The following is an 8,787-nucleotide window of genomic DNA, read 5'->3' as shown; positions in this document are numbered from 1 at the left end:
CTTGGTAATATTTTTTTTCTATTTGTACTCAACATATGTTTTTTTCATTGCTCTTTGGGAAGTACCACTGTATATTTACCAAAGGTAGAACCTAAGCTATATACATATACATACACATATATGTATATATATATATATATATATATATATATATATATCTCAAAGGAATCATTGAAAAGAGCTGTCCAGAGAAATTTTAATCAGATTAATCATTTACAACTGCCTAATTTTGATTATAACTAATACTAATGGCACCTGTTTAGCAAAAATTGCTGCAAGTTTTAGCTCACAGAAACTTCTTGTTATATTTTGGCCCCACCCCTCATAATTAAAGTTCATTAAGAAGAGGATCTGGAAATTTGTATGATAAGAATCACAAATATTTCATACTATTTTGATAACTTTGACCTGGCCATTAAAAAGTTCGTGCTTTGGTAGTCTTTGTCTTCAACTTGTTTATACTTCGCCTGCATGGTAGATGGCATTTTGACAAAAAGATGAAAAGGTTAAACATTTAACTGATCTTTCTGACATCATTGCACTTTTCTTCTTGGACATCTTTTAAGTAGCATGATTTCTTTGTATATATATGAATGCTATACTGGACTTGACTCCCAGAAGATACTACATCTTTGGATACCTTTTCTCATGCTTCTTTAAGACCGGGACTTGACATATATTTTGCTCATTGTTTCTCCATCTATATCTTTCCTTTGTCTAATTACTCAGCACTGCTTTTCCTTTGAGGTTTGTTCCATTAGTTTATTGTTATCCAGTCCATATCCTTGTCATAATTATCTGCCAGCTTCCAGATCCTAATTAATCCATAATAAATCAAAGATAAATTTATTAAGTGCCTACAACATGCAAGACACTATGTATACTTATTCCTCCTTTAAAAAAAAGTTCACTACCTGTTTTAATTTTCATTACTTTAACCCTGGTGCTTATATATCCAGGGCATTGATGACCCTTCACATGGTCTGGTGTTAACCTTAATTCCCATGATCCTCATCTTGGTTCACCAACACCAATTGTATACCTTTGATCTAACATTACTTAAACATAACTTAAACATAACATGTTCCAGAACACTGAACTTCCTCTTTGTTCATAACCACCTATCTTCCATTTGATTATTTCATTGTCTTAAGCAGGACTTCCATGTTTTCTTTTCCCATTTTACCTCTGCTCTGATCTCTTTTTTACACCCTTCATAGTGTTGAATATGTTCAATTAGTTCTCTTTCCTCTGTCCTTGACACTTTTTTTCTCTTATGTCACTGCTCAGGTCTAAGCAAACAAGGCCTGTATTACTCCCACAATTTGGTGCATCCGCTCCTCTTTGTATGCTGCTGAATTCACTGGAGAGCTCATGTTTGTGCCAGTTAGGGGCCATCACATTTGTTATCTAACATAGCTAGACCTTTACTGATAAAAAAAAATCTTTTTATTCTTGATTGTCATATTCTCCACAGTGACTTTCAAACTTCTCTCCTCAAACCCTTTCCTTTCAGAAGTATATCATCTCCTTTACTGAGAAAGGAAACTGTCCATCATAATCTTTCTTATATTCATTAATTGTCCTTCAACATCATACTCTTTGCACCTATCTCTGAGTAAAAAAGTGATCCCTCTTTTTTTAAAATGACTCTTCTGGTGAAGTGCAATTCCTTTATTTGTTCATTTGTGCATTTGATCTTTTCTCCATTCTCCTCATCTTCAATCCATAGCCAATAGATTCTCCTCTCTTATACATTTACCTGGATCTCCCTATTCTTATAAAGCTTATACTCTTTGCCCTTATGCAGGTAGTTTCCCAAAAGGAATTCTCTATATCCTTTACTTCTGTTTTCATTATCCCAACCCCTGCATTCTAACTTCCAGCTCTACCACTTAAATTCAAGGTCATTGATACTTTCCCCTACCAGGTTATCATTGATCTCTTTGCTGTTAAATCTAGTGATAGTCTCTATATGTCTGTATTCCATTCCTAGGCTTCAAATACAGTCTCCTATATAGAATTTCAATGTTCTGCTGGTTTGGTTCTATGAGCTCCTAAATGTTGTTGCTTCATTATTATCTGTACCCTCCCCATTTAGCATGAACACCCCTCAAGGCTCTGAACTGGCCATCTTCTTTCTTCTAGCTATCCTTCTGGTGATCACAGTTGCCATGAGTTTAAGTATTTCCATGCTAATTCTCAGATCTGTATTTGCAATTCTAATCTTCCTCCTGAACTTCAGCCCTATATTGCAGCTAACTGATTATCAGTCAGTAAATGTTTACTAAGTTCCTACTATATGCCAGACTCTATGGTTAAGTGCTGGGGATACAAAAAGGGAAAAAAGTCCCTGCCCTTGAGCTCACAATCCAGATGAGGAGACAATAAGCAAATAAATATGCAGAAACAAGTTTAAGATATAAGTAGGACATTGCTACCTGAATTTCAAGCTTAACATAATCTGAAATGAAATATTTTTCTCCAAAACTCCAGCTCCTTCAAACTTCCACCATAGGAGATCACCCAGATTTACAGCCTAGGTGCCATACTTAGCTTTTCTTTCTCTTTTACTACCTATATCTAGTTGCCATATTTTTGTGATTCTACTTGCAGCTCTTGAATTTCACTCCACTCACCTCTGGTTCCATCCCTTATCACCTCCCACCTGTGTTATTGTAATTCCAAATAGACCTCGTCATTTCCACAGACCCCCATCTCTAACCCAACCTCTCAAAGTTGTCAAATTACTAAAACTTTTCATATACACACCCTTGTCACAAAATCATCTTTGACTCTTTTTCTTCTAAAATACTAGAAGATATGCTGCTTGACCTGGGTTTTTCTGTCTTCCAGTTTGACTCCTATTTACTTTTTATCTTTTTTTTTTTTTTTGCAAGGCAATGGGGTTAAGTGGCTTGCCCAATGCCACACAGCTAGGTAATTAACTGTCTAAGGATTTGAATTCAGGTACTCCTGACTCCAAGGCCAGTGCTCTGTCTTCTGTGCCACCTAGCTTCCCCCTCCCCATTTACCTTTTTAAACTAAAATGACTCCACATACTTTGTTCAGTGAACTAGCCCACAGACCCTTTCTTGATGTCAACATGCTTTATCCAGCCTTTGTGCTGGAATATATGTCCCCCCAAAGACTTTCTCAGACCCCCCCCCATTGTTAGTATTCTCTCTCCCCTAAGATTACTTCTTTACCTATCTGGGAGTATGTTATAATTTGTTTCTTGAGGGATGGGCACTATCTTTTTTCTTTGCATTCTCACTTAGTACAGTGATTTGCATATAGTAGACATGTTTATTGAATGGAGTCAAAATGAATCTTAGAAATAAAGCAAATTTTTTAGCAGCAACTTTGAAATGCTTTTTAAAGATATGGATTTTCTGAATTTTTGGTAGTCAAGATTTAGATGTGAATTTTACTGGGACCACATGGGTGTCATATTTGATGACTACCCATGTTGACTTGGATTCATTCTATTGTTCACCAGTGAGTTACCCATAGTGCCTTGTTGATATAGATGGAATGAGTCTCTGTAGGCTGTCCTTTCCTTTCTAAAAATAGAATAATTCTTTGATTTTTTTTAAGGAGCTGCTAAGCTGATAGTTGTACTTCTATAATTATTAGTAATTGAAAAGCCATGAATGTTTGTATTATGCATTCCACCATTTCCTCATGCCTTATTTCCACATATTCCTCATATCTTATCACATTCTATTTTATTTCTTCAGTGCTAGAACCTGTCCTATATTAAGGATAAAGGGAGAAGTTTCCTTTCTTATTTTTGTTTGATTTGTTAATGATATCTGAGCCATGTTACTAGAAGAGTCAGCTTCTTTGTATCACTGATATACACTGATATTTTCTAAACCATATTTTTCAAGTTTCTTAACTCTTCGTTGAATTCCCCCATTGAAAAATGTGTGCCCTCCATCCTCTCCCCATCCCTACCCACCATCAGTTAGCCCTGAATTAGACTGGTTGATTTTCAGGTATTTTTTATTTAGTCAGGATATCTATTAATGTAAATTAATCCGAATACTCATTTTCATGGTGAAAATAGTTTCCTTTGTAAAATTCAGGGTTTGGACAAACTAAGACATCCATTTTGGGTGAATCTAAATGTACTTTTTTTTTAAAAAATAAAGTGTAAGCATATAGAGTCTGTGCTACAGGTTGTGTCATGAATTGTTAGAGATTTGTCAGTGTCAGACGAGACCCTAGTGGTGGAATCACCATTGGATATAAAACACCCTGTTTTATTTTGTGGGAGTAGGAAAAAGGAGTAAACAAATTAGGTGAATGTAACCATGTCTTGGGTAGACTTGAAAATGACCCTAAGTGCTAGTTGTATTCAAGGTAAGGTGAAAGATTTATTGTTGATAGAGGACATGTGGCTTATGCTACTTTTGGAGACATGTTGCCCCTGCTAATAAATACTGAATTTTGTGAATGTTAAGCTAAATAGTTTTAAAATTGAATCAAGTGTTTAATATAAGCTGTTTTCAAACTAAATGCACTGGTTTTGGTATAGATCAAAAATAAACTTAACAAGTTTCTCAGCATCCTCTTTCACTCAGGATATCGGATTTTCTTGCACATTTTGCTGTTTTAGAATGATCAGAAGTGTTCCACATCCATCTGCCCTACCAACCCCACAAGTCACTTGAGCTCTACTTCAGATAGACATGAAAAAAGTACCCACTTTCCATGGTGTGGTGGGAAAGATTAAATGAAATATTTTAAATGCTTCTCAAACTCATAAACCCTTTTAAGACAGTCTCTCAGATCTACTGCCCTCTTTGGTCTCATGTTGAAGCATCCAAATGCAATTATCTGGGTTAAAAAATGGACCACTTCAGGGCAGCTAGGTGATGCAGTGGATGTAGAACACCAGCCCTGGAGTCAGGAGAACTAGAATTCAAATCCAGCCTCAGACACTTAATAGTTGCTGTGTGACCTTGGGCAAGTCATTTAACCCCATTGCCTTAAATAAAATTTGAAAAAATGGGCCACTTCTTTTGGTACTATGCTTTGATAATGCCTTATAAGTTATCTTGAACATCATAGAAGACTTGAGACTTATACCCTTTATGTGCAGAATTTAGAATCATTGCTGCCATTGAGACCAGAAAGGACTTGGCTTTTCCAGGAGACTTCAGAACCCAAAGTGCCAGTCCAGGCTCAGGGTGGTAACCCTTGATGACATCAAACTAGACCAGTTTTTCTGGACCCACAAAAGTTCTAGGTATGGTAGAATACAAATTGGGATTTGTATTTTAAAAAGCCAGAATATATCAATATAGCCATAGACTATACTTTTCCAGGCTGCTGTCCCAAGTTCTGCCCACTACTGAAAATTATAGGACATTTATTTAAAGGTATGTAAAGGATAGAAAAGACTTTTTAGCCTGTTAATGGGTTTGTACCATTAGCTTTCCTCCCAGGAATTTGTTTAGTCATAGCACCTTATTGATTCCATTGGTGATTTGTAGGGAAGTTTGAGTGGGATATGAACAGTAAAAAATTATCTTTGGTTTCAGTTCAATCCATGCCTTGTACCTTACCACCAAGGGTTCCAGGGGAGGTATTGAAATGCCATCAAACTTTAGAAACAGAATTTTTAGGGAAAGTGCTGACCCCCATCAAACTTCAATTTGGGGAACCAACCAACACTCAGCAGAGATTATCATCATCCTGCATCTGATGATAAGACATAATTATACTTTTTTCAGATTATAAAACATCATCAAGGGATAAAAATCAAGGCTCGATGTGGGCATCATTATTAGAAGGATTGACACTACCATGGAAGTTTACATGAAATTATGAATTTTCTTTTATGGCCATGGAGAAAACTGTTCACAAGCTGACTTTTAATTTGGTATATCTGAGACTTGGAAAGCAAAACTAACAATTCATAAAGTCAGAGATGGAAGTCATTTACAATGGAAGGAAATGAGCTTTATTAGATACCCAAGTGCCAGGCTCTTTGCTAAAAGCATTTTAAATATTTAATCTTCCCCACCACACCATGGGAAGTGGTTACTATCTGAAATAGAGTTCAAGTGACTTACCCAGTGTCTCTAGAACTAGAGTCAGATTTAACCATTTTTCGACCCCAACTCTGGTTTGGCTCCTTCAACACCCAATAGGCTCAAATGTTAAGGGCATCTAGCACTTAGTAGGTGTCTGATAAATGCTTCTTTCAACTTCCCCAACAAGTTGCCATTGAAGCACTGATTAGAGATCTATAGTCACAGGAGCTCAGTGTTCTAGATGGGTAAACCACAACCCCTGCCTCAGTTTCCCTGACTATAAATGATGATTTATAGTATTTCACAGGGCTATTGAAGGGAATGTCATATTTTTAAAGAACTACATATAGAACCTGGCCCAAAGTAAATGCCAATAAATGGCTTCTCTTCCTATCACCTACCTTTTCAAGACTGTCCTGACTGAAAGTATGTCCTGACATCCAGCCTTATGTCCCACCTCTAACATCAGCTATATGTGACCATGGGCAAGTCATCTAAAGCTCTGAGCCTTAATCTGTAACATGAGAATAATGCCTGTATTCTCTCTCATACCTGTCAGAAGTTTAAAGGAGATGATGTAACCTAAAGCATTTGCATATGTCAAAGTTCTATCTAAATGTTGGTTGTTATTGTTGGTGGTGATGATGATGCTGCTGATGTCTGCTTCCCTCTTCAGATAATCAGAATGTATCAAATCCCCCTCTTCTTTTTTTAAATTTAAGGCAATGGAGTTGTGACTTGTCCAAGGTCACACAGCTAGGCAATCATTGTTTGAGGCCAGTTTTGAACTCGGGTCCTCCTGACCCCAGGGCCAGTGTTCTAACCATTGCACTACCTAGTTGTCCCTCCCCTCTTCTTATCAACTTTTTCAAATAATTGACAATGTAATCTTTACTTCCCTGATCCTCTCCAGGCTAAACATAGCTAGCCCTTCAACTTATCTTGGTATGGTAACATTTCAGTTCCCTTCATCATTCTGTCATCTTCTAAACACACTCCTGCTTTCCAGTGTCGTTCATTTGAATAAAACATTAGTACCGTCTAATGTCCAGCCCTTTCTTAACAGCAACTGGTTTAAAAGATTAAGGAAAAGAAGCCAAAGATAATTTTTTACTGTTCATACCCCACTCAGACTTCCCTACAAATCACCAATGAGATCAATAATGCATCCAGTTCAGGTGAAAACTTGCATTGTCAATTATAAAATGTTTATAAATGAAATCAATACACATTAGAATTTCATAAGTACAAGGAGAAGGAGCATTTATGGATGGAAAGATCAGTGTAGGCTTCCTGGAGGATGATGACACATTTTGGATTCTGTCAGGCCAAAGTTCCCCCACTATGACCATTAGTCTCCAATCTGTCTTGTGCACCTCTATTAGAATGGAAGTTCATTGAAGGCAGGAATTGTCCTGCTTTTGAATTTCTGAACTAGTGTTTAGATTTGTAACTGGCACAGAGGTAAACTCCTAATAAATGCTCCCCCTCCCATTTCTTCTTTTAGCCAAAGTTCAGTTTGGATATCATTAGGCAGAAATTAGAGGAGAGGGTATTTTAGGTGTAGGGAAGTGGTCTTAATCAATAAATACTGGAGTCTACTAAGAGCCTGTGCTAAGTGTTGTCTACAAATGCAAAAATGAAACAAGTCCTTGCTGTCAAAAAGCATGGGAAAGACAGCACAGGAATATATATATAGGAGAGATGCAAATTAAAAACAAGATCCTTTTGACAAAGGTATCATTGGCTGGTTGGTGGTGGTGGTAGGGGAATCAGGAGAGGCAAGATGGATGCTTGAGCTAAGTGTTGAAGAAGTAGAGATGAGGAGAGAGTACATCTAAGGGATATGACCTGTACAAAGTCATGAACAATACAGAGGCCAATTTAGCTAGAAAGAGTATAGAAAGAGGACTAATGTATAATGAGGCCACATGGTAAATCTTGGCTAGCTTGTGAAGGGCTTTCAATGCCAAATAGAGAAGTTAAAATTCAATCTTAGAAGAAAAGGGAGCCACTGGAGGTTAATGAATAAGACTATAATATAGTCAATTTGGTCTCTGAGTGGAGGAAGGATTGAAGTGGAGAGAGACGAGGCAGGAATTGTACTTAGGAAGTATTAGTAATAATGATAAATGGCTAGTATTACAAAGTTTATATCTCATTTCATATCAGTAGTCTAAGCATAAAGTCATGGGTGCCCAAATCAGCTCTTTTTATAAATTTTTTTTAAATTTGTCAATAATATAATTTCTGATTAATGTAGCAAGTATGGCAGATGAAGTAATGTTTCTTAATTTTTTAAATGCTTTTTAGAAAATTTAATGTTCTCATTTTGTGCAAATAATGTTTTGTATACATTAATAAAATATTCTTTTTTAAGAGTAAACGAAATACCCCCTTCTCCCCATAAATATAGACTCGCTTGAGCGATAAAGTAAAGGGGAGAGAAAAAAATTAAAATTAAAAAAATAATAGTAATAATTGTAGGTATGGCCAGTTGGCTCAATGGATGGAGCACCAGCCCTGAAGCCATGAGTACTCGAGCCCACATCCGGCCCCGTACACCCAACAATCACCCAGCAGTGTGACATGCAAGCCACCTGAACCCCACTGCCCTGCAAAAACCAAAAAAAAAAATAGTAATAATAGTAGGGGTGGCTGGGTGGCAGATAGAGCATTGGCCCTTGAGCCAGGAGCATCCAGGTCCAAATCCGGCCTCAGACACCCAATGATCACC

The 8,787-nt window shown here is 36.9% G+C and overlaps 1 protein-coding gene across 3 annotated transcripts in view; it reads left to right on the top strand.

The window, feature by feature from the left end:
• The window catches only part of STRN (striatin), a 172,898-nt gene extending 164,586 nt beyond the window's left edge, over positions 1 to 8,312 (top strand). For 2 of the 3 annotated variants that reach the window (XM_074209698.1, XM_074209700.1), the window contains one exon: positions 1 to 8,312. This exon is cut by the window's left edge and continues 5,777 nt beyond it. The gene's annotated coding sequence lies outside the window, so the exon portion shown is untranslated. The other variant, XM_074209699.1, reaches the window with a different exon arrangement.
• The last annotated feature ends 475 nt before the right edge of the window (positions 8,313 to 8,787 follow it).

This window comes from Macrotis lagotis, chromosome 1 (assembly GCF_037893015.1).
Source record: "Macrotis lagotis isolate mMagLag1 chromosome 1, bilby.v1.9.chrom.fasta, whole genome shotgun sequence".
Lineage (NCBI taxonomy): Eukaryota > Metazoa > Chordata > Mammalia > Peramelemorphia > Peramelidae > Macrotis > Macrotis lagotis.
The sequence above is the reverse complement of the archived record's forward strand: the minus strand, read 5'-3'. Positions and strand labels throughout refer to the sequence as shown.